A 14,391-nucleotide genomic window follows, 5' to 3' on the forward strand; every position below is an offset into this window, starting at 1 on the left:
GGATTTTAAACTCAATGTGTGATAGCAAATTAAGTGTCAAAAGAGGACAAATTATCTTCAAATATTTTCCCCTATTTGTTTTGTTGCTATTCTCCACAACTGCCAAACATTCAGATGCAAATAAAATGCTTGAGTAAATAATTCCATTTTGGCTGTGGCAACTGGCTTACAGTATGCATTTTGGGAAATTCTGTAAAGATGTTATTTTTAGGGCTTTGAGGAGAAAAACTACCTGGGAAGCTAACTGGTAACCACTTAATCAGACAATTGATCTAATTGAAATAGCTTTAGTCACATTGTTGACATGTATTATAGCAATTAACTAATGCTCAATAAGTTTAAAATACATCATGAAAAGTCCATTACTTAGACAAATAAGGGTGCCATTAATCCCTAAAAAAAAAATCTACATTTCAAAGCCTTCCTGCAGCCTTTCTGCAATTTATGAGAGACAAGGACATAGCAGCAGTACCGAGCACAGGGTGATCCCTTTAGTGGTAGTAACAGCCAGAGTGATTAACTTAATGTGAGAGCATTTCCATTTCCTTGAGCATGTCAGCACCCCCTCTTGAGTCCCACCTGGGGCCAATTACCAGAAAATTCCAGAATATTCATATTCTCTCTGTACTGGGTCATTCACAATAAAAACAAAAGAGACTTCCTTTCTTTAGGTCTTCTACACATTTAATTCTTTTAATGGAAAGAAACGAATTCACATACATCTCTCAGTTGTTCAATACAAACTTGGGAGAAGTACTTTTCGGCATCTATGCTGTTTCTAGGCAACAGGAACATTTTAAATAAAATTTTCATTAATTTCTCAACAATTATGCAATAATTTATACGTGCAAGTACTCTATCAAATACCTTTCATCATACATACTCATAAAGTAGAATTTGAAAAATACGCTCACACAGTAATAGATTCAGAGTGCAAAATGGAGCAGCAGAATTCCTAAACAGGAACATGTCATTGCTAACAAATAATAAAGCACCAAAGAATACTTGAGCTACTATGAAACAAGTACTCTTTACTTAATCCTTGTCACAACCAAATAACGTAGATGCTGATATTAATCTCTATTTAGAGATAAGTAAACTGAGGCACCAGAGGGTAAGTAACTTGCTGTAAGTCACACAGTTGGGAAATGACAGAGAAAATGCAGGGACTCGGCTGGCTGCAGGGTTCACCCTCTTAACCCCTTGATGTCTCTTGGAGCAGGAGCACAGAGAATATTTCAGTATCAGAAGCTACATATGTGGTTTGTAGGATGGGAAGGACATGGGCAAGAAAGGAGCACAAGGGGTGAAACGGAAGTGTTAGGCAAGGATCAGGTGATAAGATATTTGGATAATAGAAATTACAAAACTATTTGCTAATAATTCCAGTAAGAACAGTGATAATCATAAGGCTGTGGATTTGCACAAAACATGCAAAAAGGTAATGGACAAATCAGGGTTGGAGCCTCAGCCATCTGCATCTATTTCCAGTCTTTTGAAAAATAAATACTGTTCAAGTAACTCTCCATTGAGAGAGGCTGGGAAATAAAATTTGTTTACTTGTAATTAACGTTGGTCACCTTTCCTGAATTGTTGCTTAGATGCCAAAGATTTCTAACTACATCTTGCTTTCAGAATTTTCTGCCGAGGATCAAACTCATGTTACCGATTGCAGTTTCCTCAGTAAAATTGTCTGTGACATTCTCAAGACCTATCAAATAGAATGATCTGCATCAACACATGTTTCTATAAGACCAATTTTCTCTTGATTAGAAAATACATCTCAGAATCTGTGTACACAGGCAAATGTCTTTGCCACTATTGCTCCTAGTAAGTTGCAATCACCCATGCACTATATCACTTTTAACAAAACAACTAATTTTTATTTCTGATTACTAGAGCATAGGTAATTGAGAGCTATCTGTCATATGCAAGATTTGAGCATACCAGAAATTTCATAAATGCATACGATGCACACATTCTTTTTATACTTTCTTAAAGTGGTTAGATAGAAAACCAAAAGTGCCCCAGGCTAGATTTCCCAGTGAGGAGATATTGATATGGAGATAAACATGAAGGAAGATTATCAGGGAATACTTTTGTTACTGAAATACCAGGGGCTCAGTCTAAGTCCCATTCCTCCCTCCACAGAAAGCCAATCGCTGAGACAACAAGTATTGCCAGGGAAGAAGGTTATTCAGATTCTGCAGCCAAGGAAAACAGGATATCGGTTTCAAATGCATCTCCCCAACCAACTAAAATTAAGGTTTTCTATAGCAGGACAGAAATGTAACTATGTGTGGGAAAACAGCAATTAGTTGGGGGATGGGGGCAAGGGAGAGGTGTTAGGCCAACAGGAAGCCGGGTGGTCAGTTAAGCAATCATGACGGAAGAGGGGTCTGGTGTCTTATTGTCTAGATGTGGTGATCTGGTGAGTTTCAGTTCACTGATACTCTCTGGAAGGTCTGATGTTTAGTTTCCTGAGAAAGGAACTCAGATAAGACAAATGTAAGTTTCTCAAGTTTGAAGACTGGAAGGGTCGATTTCTATGTTCATTCAAGAAACCATAAACATCAGTTCTATGGGACAACTGGGCCAGTATCAGTTACTCTTTTCTATTTATCAATTCCTCAATCATGGGGAATCTGGGCATAGATCTTTCCGGCTGCTTCATGCTGAGGAGGAGTGTTATGGGATACTATGATGTTTAATAACATAGATAACCCACATTTAAGTGTTTTGTTAAACCTGTTGAGTTAAAGAAGTTAAAGAGCCAAAGCTCCTCAATGTGTCAACTGTTTAGGCATCTGTGTGCCCATCCTTGAATTGGAGGGTCTGAACTAATTTTATTCTTCAAAATTGGCCCTTACAATCTCAAGCCCCCACTATCTCTTCTGTAATAATCCCTGATTCTAGAGGAATTAAATAGTTTAATTTTTGGCCCTGTGTTTCATGAAAGCAGTTCATTTTGATTGTCACCTTCTCCCAGGTCTACAGATGAGGCTTGCACTGGTGTCAGTGTTTTAGATTTACCCAGGAGTCAAAGCCCTGTAATTTAGCACAAAGATTAGTTAATAGGACATCTATCAAAAATGTTAAAAGCATCAATACATTTGGTCAAAACAGAATCACAAGTCATTGAAAAAAACAGTTATTCATTTAGCCAAAGTGCTAATCAAAACACTATGAAAGCAATACAGAAATAAAATTATAATAAAGGAGCATTCTACCCACAATTTGCAGATAGACTACTTTGCTATAAAATAAGTTTCTGTCTATGATATAAATGATCAAGTATAGTATATACATTTATGCTAAGAATAGAAGACAATATTTAATGAAATGTTTAGAGACATAAAAGACATAAAAAGGAACATTTAGAAATTAGTGTTTCAGTTTACTAATACAGCAGCAAGTCCTGTTGTTCTCTCTAACATATCACAAATTAAAACACTGTGATTTGGTGTCTAGTAGTTACCATCTACAGCACTTCAAACCATTGTATTAAAGTAGTTAGGTTACTCCTTGCATATACCTAATCACTAGCACTCTAGTGACAGAACTGTGACCAAAGCATGAAAAATGTGATCGGTCCTATACCAGACTTATCAATGTAAGACAATTAACATTTTTCTTTGTCATTAAAAAAGTAGTATATGCAAATATTAGTTTTTGAAATTCAAAATGAGGATAAATAATCTTCTTTCTCTTAAATACTATAAAACAAGGACAAAGTAAGAACAAACAATGATTTCTTTTCAGCCATATTAAAAGGCATCATCACATATTTCCAAGATTGGCTTCTAGATACAATAGTGACACCTGATTAGGTAACTATCATCAATAGAATCTTCAAACCAGAGCCACACTTGTACATATTTTATTTTCAAGTGTACACATGAAGGCCCATCATCAGTAATAAAAGACTTAGGATAAAAATTTAAAAACCACTAGAAAGTTTCACAAGTTTTTATTGCTAATTAATCTAAGAGAATGTCACTAAATTTTAATAATGGTAAATACAACTAAAGTAGTTTGAGATAAATCCTATTTAATATAGTTTCCTTAAGGACAAGGCCAACGTTTCCTCAACATTAAAACTTTGTACCCATATCACAGTTTGTCCTCATTACTTAAGGAAAAGATCTGAAACCAACTCAAATTATTGATTAAATTAAATTACCTTGGAAAAAAACAATACTTAAAAATTTCTATTCTCACCTACTTTTCCAAATAACAAAATAAATAGTGTACTATTGCTGTTCAGAACTTATAAAAATAAGTCTTTATTTTAAAACTCTCTAGATCATTAGAAGTAAGCAAAACCAATCCAATTTTAAATGGCTGGTGTGCTCTATCTTTTTTTGGAGGCATGGCAAAGGTAGCTTAGGAATTTTAGATAAATAGAGCAAATGATGAATTGTTGGAAATGCATATGAAACAAAATAACTACTATAGAACCAAATAAAAGCCTTCCATTAGAAACTAAAAATGTCGGTGGCTTTATATATATATGTATGTATAGGTGAAACCCAAAGGTGAACAAACAGCAAATAAATGAAAATTAAAAGGAGAAACATAAACAGAAAATCCACTCTAAATTTTTCTCTTACTCAATTTAACATTGGACGTTATGGTGTTACCCAGAGCCTACAAACACAAACACACACACACACACACACACACACACACAGAATATTTTGTTCCTGGTACACAAATTAATGTCTTTATGTCCACCAATACCACTATACATTTCATGCCATTAAGAAATTCACTTCAGGCCAGGCACAGTGGCTCACGCCTGTAATCCCAGCACTTTGGGAAGTCGAGACAGGAGGATCACTTGAGATCAGGAGTTTGAGACAAGCCTGCTCAACGTAGTGAAACCCTATCTCTACCAAAAATACAAAAATCAGCCGAGCATGGTGGTGTGTGCCTGTGGTCCCAGCTACTCAGGAGGCTGAGGCACGAGATTCGCTTGAACCTGGGAGGTGGAGGCTGCAGTGAGCTGAGATCATACCACTGCACTCCAGCCTGGGTGACAGAGCAAGACTCTGTCTCAAAAAAAAAAAAAAAAGAATTCACTTCAGGCACATGACTAGTAAGTACCCTGGTGTTAGTACTATCTACAAAGCAATATAAGCATTTATGTGAAATTTGCTTGTACTGCTTTGTAGATAAAGCAATCTAAAAGCATGCTAAATCTGGCTTCATGTTTAACTATATTAAAAAAGGATTGTCAAACTGTTAATTCATTTCTTTACAATATTTCTTATTTTACCTTCATCAAGGCTAAGAGCTTTATCTACGGGCAATGTTAATTTGCCAGATTTCTCTAATTTTCTATCAGGTTTTAAAGAATAGTTTACTATCTAATCTTTTTGTTTGTTTGTTTGTTGAGACGGAGTCTTGCTCTGTCGCCCAGGCTGGAGTGCAGTAGAGCCATCTCGGCTCACTGCAAGCTCCGCCTCCCAGGTTCACGCCATTCTCCTGCCTCAGCCTCCCGAGTAGCTGGGACTACCGGCGCCGGTCACTACGCCGGGCTAATTTTTTATATTTTTAGTAGAGACGGGGTTTCACTGTGTTAGCCAGGATGGTCTCGATCTCCTGACCTCATGATCTGCCCACCTCAGCCTCCCAAAGTGCTGGGATTGCAGGCGTGAGCCACTGCGCCCAGCCCTAGTCTTTTTAACCTTCTGTTTTCTCTGTATGTACATGAAGGTGATAGAGAAACAGAAAAAAAAAAAATTCATATGACATGCTTACACTTTCTGTTTTGTCCTAAATTTTCTTTTTAAATAACAAGTCATTTTACTATAGTACAAAAATTTACCATACAAGATTCTTTCTCATACGAAAATCTTTTCTTTAACCTTCCTTAACAAAAATGTATCTTCATATCCATAACTTTTTCCTGTCTCTCTCCCATACTTACTGGTTCCTTTCTTCCTGATTTCATAAATAAGCTTTCCAAGTCTATAATTAGAATTAACCTTTAGGTAACTTCTGAATTAGACAAAATTACTATTTTTCTCAATAAAAACATATCTTCTTTGGCACATTTTATATACAGAATTTTATATTAACTAGAATTCTTATTCTTGCTAATCTTAAATGTTAATGAAAACTAGGAGGCAAGAAATTCTGAACTATTTATTAGATATTAGCTAGCATTTTATAGATGAGAACAGTTCACACTTTTTAAAAACCTGTTTCCCCATATCACAACCCTTTTTTAATTGGAAGTGACCCGAACATCCAATGAGCATTAAAAATAATTTTAAGATTTTAAACTACACAAAAAGTTCACTTACAAGCATTTATTCCATTTACATGTTTTCAATTCTTTCATTTTTTAACAGTTTATTTAGCTTACTTCTGAAAACTGAGATATTAAACAAAGTTAATAATCATTTTAAGTCATTTCCTTGTTAACCACTTTTTATACCCTGTGAATATGAGGTGCTCACCTAAGTGAGGACTTTAAAATTAAATATATGGGCATTTTCCCTAGTAACTCAGAAGATTCAGCTGTTTTCATTAAAACAACATTAAATTAGACTTATTTGTCAAACGAATCACACAAACATAGATTATTTTACTTTGGCTGGGTTTATAGTTTTATAACCTTCTGTACCAAACCTTGACACCTCAAAATATCTAATAAAGACAAATATAAAACCCAGACAAAAATGTATGCTGACAATTCTGAAGACATTTCTACTTTTATTTTACCAATAATTTTAAAGCCATCTTTTTAATTGACTATTTACTCAAGTCACATGAACTTGAAAAATGCTTGGACATATTCACTTAATTTATGAGTGCTCTTTTATTTATGAGCCAATCTGGTACCCTGTAAAAACAACACGTAACATTTAGACCCATATACATATATACAAACAAAGACCCAATAGTTTTTACTTTAGAATTCTAGGCATGAGATAGCAATACAAACTCACTGGTTTACGAACATGTTCACACGGCTAACTTTTTTGCCCTGATAGATAATACAATGAAGGCTATGAACTAAAACTGGGTAAATCAGTTCCCATGGCAGTTTAACTTTTAAAGGCCAAAATTCCCAAGATTCCAAAGAACACTGGGGCCAAACAGCACCACAGAAGAGCATCACAGTACTAATCAGGTCCAACCCTGTTTAGAACAGCAGCATAAAAGCATACATACATGGACCTCCATCCTGCTTTCCCATTCAACAGCAAAATGAATTCAATTGTAAGACAGCACTACAATGCAAAGACATCGCGATCAGACAAGATCAGCCACACTCAGAGTGGGATGGCTGTAGAATTTCCCCTGCTCCGTCAACCCACAACTACGTACAGACTAACCCAAAGAATGCACCCATGTGGGCTGCACTCTGGGATCAAACCCTGACATCCCATAACTACATAGACATACACAAACAATCACCAAAACACAATCCAACTTCTGTAGCAATGAACAAGCCCCAATAGTGTTCAAACTGAATCAGTCAAGGTATTATCCTCTCTCCATCAGTTTGGCTTGTTTAACCTGCAAACTGATATGCCTTTGGGATTTCCCAAATGGAGAGGAACCATTCCCACTGTCTAGTACCCATAAAAGACACTCACCTTTCTGGACATAGACGTCAAATTTCAAAGGCTGTTCTTCCTAGGCAATCAGGAACATGGTTGGGGTTGGCAGAAGTGGGCCCAAATGGGGAGAGACTAAAATCCACCTCTGGCCAAAATGGTCAGGTAGCTGCTTAGAGGGCTTTTGAAACTCTCCCAGCCCATGGCAGCTGAGTCACAAGCAATGCATTCACGGTCAGGAAACCAAAATTTGTTACCAAAACACCAGAAGTTTGGTCCCATTGCTCACTGCACAGAAAGCCAATCACTGAGACAAAAAGTATTGCCAGGGAAAAAGGCTATTCAGGTGCAACAGCCAAGGAGAGCAAAAAAATCAGTCTCAAATCCATCTCCTCGACCAATTAAAATTAAGGGCTTCTATAGCAGGACAGAAATGTAACCATTTGTGGGAAAACAAGAATTAGGGAGGGGTAAGGGAGAGTAGTTGGCCAACAGGAAGCAGGTAGTCAGTTAGGTAATCAGGATGGATGAGGGGGATCTGACACCTCATTGTCCAGATATCGTGATCTGGTAAGTTTCCGTTCATTGATACTATCTGGGAGCCTTGATGACTGGATTCCTGAGAAAGGAACTGAGGTAAGACAAATGTAAGTTTTTGAAGTTTTAAGACTGGGAGGGCCAATTTCTATGTTTATTTAAAAACACCGTAAACATCAGTTCTATGAGACGATTGAGTTGGCTTCACTTTTTGTTTATTTTGTTTTGTTTTGTTTTGTTTTTGAGATGGAGTCTCTCTCTGTCGCCCAGGCTGGAGTGCAGTGGCGCGATTTTGGCTCGCTGCAATTTCCTCCTCCCGGGTTCAAGTGATTCCCCTGCCTCAGCCTCCCGAGTAGCTGGCACTGCAGGTGCGTGCCACCACACCTGGCTAATTTTTTTGTGTTTTAGTAGAGATGGTGTTTCACAATGTTGGCCAGGGTGGTCTCGATTTCCTGACTTCTTGATTTGCCCACCTCGGCCTCCCAAAGTGCTGGGATTACAGGTGTGAGTCACTGCACCTGGCCAAGCTGGCTTCACTTTTAGGGTCAAAGCAGCATAGGGCAGTGAGGAGAGTAGAGCTGAAATGTAGGTCCAATGAAAGTCCCAGGTAATCACACATCTCAGGACCGTGTTGCCATTCAGAGCTGTCCCAAGCTTCTGTAAACTTATGAAACACAAGGGTGTGTACATATATGTATATATATTTAAGATATATACATGCATGTATATATGTATTTAAATATGTATGTATATTTTTATTAAAACCATGCATGGTGACCAATTTTCTTTTTTTTTCTTTTTTTTTTTTTGAGATGGAGTTTCACTCTTGTTGTCCAGGCTGGAGTGCAATGGCGCAATCTCGGCTCACTGCAACCTCCGCCTCCCAGGTTCAAGTGATTCTCCTGCCTCAGCCTCCCTAGTAGCTGGGATTACAGGCATGTGCCACCACGCCCGGCTAATTTTGTATTTTTTAGTAGAGACAGGGTTTCTCCATGTTGGTCAGGCTGGTCTTGAACTCCCGACCTCAGATGATCCACCCGCCTTGGCCTCCCAAAGTGCTGGGATTACAGGCATGAGCCACTGTGCCTGGCAACCAATTTTCAATAATCTATCTTGCTTAGATATTATACAAGTATTAAAAGATTATCTATAACAAGAGTTAATAAGTCTAATATTAAAATTAACTAAATTATACTTAATTATAAGATTAATTTTATAAGACATTAATTTTAATATCTTAGACTTATATTAAGATCTTAGACTTATAAGATAATTACAGCTACACAGACATGTAGCTGGCAGCTTTAGTTCTATACCCTTAGTCATGGTTTAAAATAAACAGAAAACAAAAAACTCACATTTCCAGGTGTCAAAGAGCTCTCCTTTCTTGTAGAAGGTCAGTGTATTCTTGAACAAACAAACCAACCGACAAATAAGATTTTCTATCATCTCTAACCCAACAGAATAGGTCTCCACCTAAAAAGGATAATCAAATAGGCTATAAAACCAAATTCACAAACATTTCTGGCACATTAGGAAATAACTTCTGAGTTATATAAAAACCAAAACCAGAAACAAAAACAAAAGCACAGAATCCACGGGAAAAAAGAAACAAAAGAGTCAGCGAAGGTAAAGTTCCATTGCCACTTGGAATTTGCTGCAGAAGCCAAGAGAGGATGTTTGCTTCCATGCCTACACAGACTGGCTCTGGAAGGTGCATTTACAGGGATATCTTGGTGGAAACTCTAATTTGAATAAACTTATGCAAAGATTTCTTTAACTCATTGGCTAAAGGAAGGCTGTAAGACTGGTTCATTAACTCTATAAAAAATAAAATAAAAATGAATGCCTAAACTAAGATCTCCTTCAAAGAAGGAACATTCCCAGCTTTGCAAAGTTCAACCTCAGAGCAGGCTGTTCTTCCTCTGATTACTTCTTAATGAAAGCTGTACTGGCTCAGAGATCTACTTCCATCTGTACTGGCCAGATACCACAAGCCATTCTATTCTATCTTTAGCCATGCTCAGCTGCCTTTCTGGATTATTCAAGTTATCTCCTGAAATACCTCTCATTGTTTTTGTTAGTACTTTGGTTAAAACTTTTTATTTTATTTAACTCTTTATTTTTCTCAAAATGAACATTCTTTCATTTTGCAGAATGCAGTGTACATAAATTTCCTCAAATGCCTGTAATGTGTTACACTAGAAACACATAGTTTCTCCTCTTTCCATGATTGCTGTAAATCAAATTAGAAATTAAATGGCTGAACTCAATCTATTATGGGCTAAGAAACATAAAAGTATTCAAACTCTGTTCAAAATTTATTCTTGGTGGAACCAAGAATCCATGAGCCTCTTTTACATAGTGTCTACTCTGGTGGAAAATCACCCATGCATGATGACTTCTCCCCTCCATCAGTCTCATTCTGACAAATCAGAGCAGCATACTGGCAGCTACAAAAGAGAATATATATTGAATCAAGGAGTATTTTCAAACATTTTCTCTCTTAGTTGCTTAGGGAATTATATCCAGTATATAATAAAGCACTCCACAACTTATTCTAAAAAATTTTCTGATTTAAAGTTTCTGACACAGCATGATACGGTTGATTGTGCCAATGGATTTTCCTCCTTAAGTCAAGAAAAACTGCACAACAATAATTACCTAATTAAGATTTGCATAATTATGATTACTAAATCCAAGAGAACTATTGTAGTAACAATATAACAACTTATCTAAGGCCAATTAAGTTGTGTTTCCGTTCTGCTTTAATTTATTTTAATCCAAAAGAGCAATAAACCTGATATGTCTAGTTGATGACTTAATTAACTACAGTATATTAAGAAGTTTGAAATTGTTATGATGCTGAAAACCTCAATGCCCTTCAAGGGCGGCATCTTTATTCTTTATTTCTTAAATAGTTTAGAATTTTCACCATTTTCATAAGTAAGGCTATATCCCTAATTAATATTAACGTGCAACAGAACTTAATGATTCAGGGATGTTTGTTTAATAAGGAGAAAGGGAAAGAACAGGGTAATGTCACTTTCAGTGAAATGGAAAGAATTAGTTTTATATCTTTGACAGTCAAATTGGAAAAGCAGCAATGCAAAACTGAAACTCTGTTCACTTTATGAAAGGAGCAAAAGCATTCAAGGACATAGAAAATAGGATCAAAGAGAAGGTGTGAGATAGATTTTATCCGAGGTCTTTGATTTATGTGTTTTGAAAACATCTCTAAGACTATTCTTGAAGAGAAGGACAAGACAAAAACATGTTAAAATCTTCAAGTGGGTTTCATAGTTCAAAATCAAAGGCACTCCACACAATTACAAAGAGGAAAATCGGAAAATCACAGAGATATATCGAACTAGAGTGGCTTAATTAAAATGATAAAAATATGAAAACTTTCTTTTTTTATATTCTTAGTTTTAAGAAATGTATTGGTCTCATGGCTGCCAAACATGTGGTCACATGATCACTCATGTTTTGTCAATAATACTACGCAATTTGAGAAGCTGTTAATATCCACAGCTATCCACTCTCCTTTGAATCCTCAATTCTTCTTCCCAATATTTTTTTATCACAATTAAGTATCTAACTCTTTATTCACCCATTTTTTACATCTATCTTAATTTACCAAATAATTTTCTTTTCAGAGATAAATTGACATAGCTATTTCCTTTCACTTTAAGAATATTTGGCCTCAATATGGTGATATATTCAGTTTAAAAAACCTACAAAAATTTTCTATTAAATTCAGGAGATCTGCATTTACTTTCTTTAGAACCATCAATGTTTAACATTTCATGAGGATGATGGGTTCACACAGTTTTATAAAGCTGTCATCCATGACATTTTAAAGAGATTTGACCTGAGCATTTCAAGTTATGAAAAAAACTTTGATATTTAACTAAAATATCATCAAATGGGACTCGATTTAATGTTTTTATACTTAATTATTTAATATCTAGACATCTCTAAGCATTTACTTTTCTACTTCCTATCCCTGTACATCAGTAGTTCTTATTTTTTTTTCCATCCTAACATCTGTTTACATGCAAAATAATCACACACCCAGGTATTGAAGTTGGGCTGTCGATAAAAGCTGGGATTATACACATTTGCTAATATGGGCTATCACTAATTTCATTTCTTTCTCACAACGATTAGAAACAAATACGTGAGAACTGATGTCTTTGATTATCACCACTGGAATGCAGCAAATGTTTACAGAGAAACCCCGTTGCTCATGGGGTTTCTCCTTGATATTTTTAGTCCCTTTGATATTTTTACTCAGAACATGTCAGAAAAATACAATACCCACTAAAATAGGAAATTGTCATAATCACTGACTCCCCAGACAGAACCTTCTTTTACAGAAGAATAAACTGATTCTTTAGAAATAAAAGTTACTTTCCCAAATTGGTAATACAGATTTTGATTAAAAATGAATGGCTTTCCTATACTACTAAGCTGGGCTTTATTATTTCTTTCATTTTAAAGATCCCTTGGTATGCTGGATTTCTCTCTATAGCTCCTTCTTACTTTTACTTATAATTACTATGTGTTATCCTTCAGTTTCCTAAACTTGAGCAACTCTGGCTTGTGAGCTTATTAAAAAAATTTTAAGGATGGATGATCTTTATCAACAGCAGGGTAGTATTATTAACATTACCCATTTAGCATATATAAGCATTTTTCGAATGACCAAATAATTTAAGATTTGATGTTCAACTATATAGTCAAAAGCCAGTGAGTCACACCACCTTTTGCCTTCTTATGCTTACTTTTTTTTTTTTTTTTTTTTTTTTTGAGACGGAGTGTTGCTCTGTAAAGATTGTCTTAGCGTGGGAAGAAGTTCTCAGTGTTCACTGTAGTCCCCTTCCCTAAGGCAATCTCTTCTTTTGTTTGTCAAGACTTCTGCATTTCTTTCTTGCCTCAAGGAAACAATCTTACTCTATAACAGTTAGAGAGGAAAAATAAAATAAAAAACTTTCTGATTCGAGAAGGCAATTAAATAAATAATCTGTAAAACTTTTTTTTGTTACAGAGTTTCAGGAATCATTACCATTTTTGAACAGCTTCTTCATTGAAGCATATTTCTTATAGTTTCTTAGTCTGAGTTTGGAGCTCAACGTCTCTCATCCTAAACTCCAAATCAAAGAAAACGGGGCACCAAAGCACATAGATGTTTAGAGTTTAGCAGTTTTAACATACAAACTACCTTCAGACAATTAGAACTCTTGCATTTAGCTTATAATTCTTAAAGTCCAATTTAAGATGTGTTTAAGACTTACAGAAGGACGCTACTGAAATGAAGATGCAAAATCTGAGCCTAAACTTTTTCTAATTATTGTCATTAAAACATCAATGGCTTTGCTTTCATGGCCCTAATCTTATGGAACTCGATCAATATTAAGTTCAGCAAGTGTTTCATTTCTAGTTTACATGTAGTTACAATAACAGTCAGCAATTCAAAATGATGTTTGTCAACTCTAAAAACAGTGTGAGATTTTGTGTGTTTATTTACTTTTATTATAGTAAAGGTTCATGATAAAGACATTAAACAGTTAAAAATATCAGTGTTAAAATATCCAAACATTAACTTACCAGTAATATGTTTGAATTAAAACTAAAGTTTATCTTCTCTTAAGAGTTAAAGTATTAATTCGAGCATATGCTTGATAGATATTAAAAACTATCATGGCTCTCTTTCTCCCTTCCTCTCTTGTTAAGAAAACATGAGCTACTTCACCTAAAAGGTATTTCTATTTTGCAAAAAAAAAAAAAATTTACAATCCTTCACATCCAATTTGTATTTCATAAAATAATTTCTTCTTTCTTCTTTCATCAAACAATTAATGAATACCCATTACATAAATGCTATGCCTGTCCTCATGGTGTTTACAGTCTAGTGCTAATCATGGGCATAAAAAGGGGCAACAGGTAATTTGAGACGAAGAGGAGTGTTAAAGGAGACATTAGGAAAGTACATTTGACCTGAATTCACAGCCAGAAAAGGCTTCCCGGAGGAGTTGGCAATCTGAAAAGAGAATAGCAGTTAGCCAGATGAGAAGGTGAGAAAAATAGCTTCTAGACAAAAAGAGTAGCATGAACAGTATATGGGAGAGTCAGGAGGAGAAAAGGGAGAATGAGAGAGTGAATAGAGCATCTAAGGAAGTGAAAGAATACAATGAGAAATGAAGCTAGAGTGGAAACCAGTGGCCTCAATACTTAAGAGTACTGTGGTTTGAATGTCCCCTCCAGAACTTAT

The 14,391-nt window shown here is 35.7% G+C and overlaps 1 protein-coding gene across 7 annotated transcripts in view; it reads right to left on the bottom strand.

Moving 5' to 3' along the window:
• LOC129397422 (ATP synthase subunit a-like) overlaps window positions 1-14,391 on the bottom strand; it is a 903,826-nt gene that overhangs the window by 498,392 nt on the left and 391,043 nt on the right. For 2 of the 7 annotated variants that reach the window (XR_010111622.1, XR_010111619.1), the window contains 2 exons: window positions 13,186-13,263; window positions 9,597-13,074 (listed from right to left, as the gene is read on the bottom strand). The exons of 1 other annotated variant lie outside the window; for it this stretch is intronic. The gene's annotated coding sequence lies outside the window, so the exon portion shown is untranslated. 4 more of the 7 variants (XR_010111621.1, XR_008624793.1, XR_008624792.1 and 1 more) reach the window with 3 other exon arrangements.

The sequence above is a fragment of the Pan paniscus genome, chromosome 2 (genome assembly GCF_029289425.2).
Source record: "Pan paniscus chromosome 2, NHGRI_mPanPan1-v2.0_pri, whole genome shotgun sequence".
In the NCBI taxonomy this organism is placed as follows: Eukaryota; Metazoa; Chordata; class Mammalia; order Primates; family Hominidae; genus Pan; species Pan paniscus.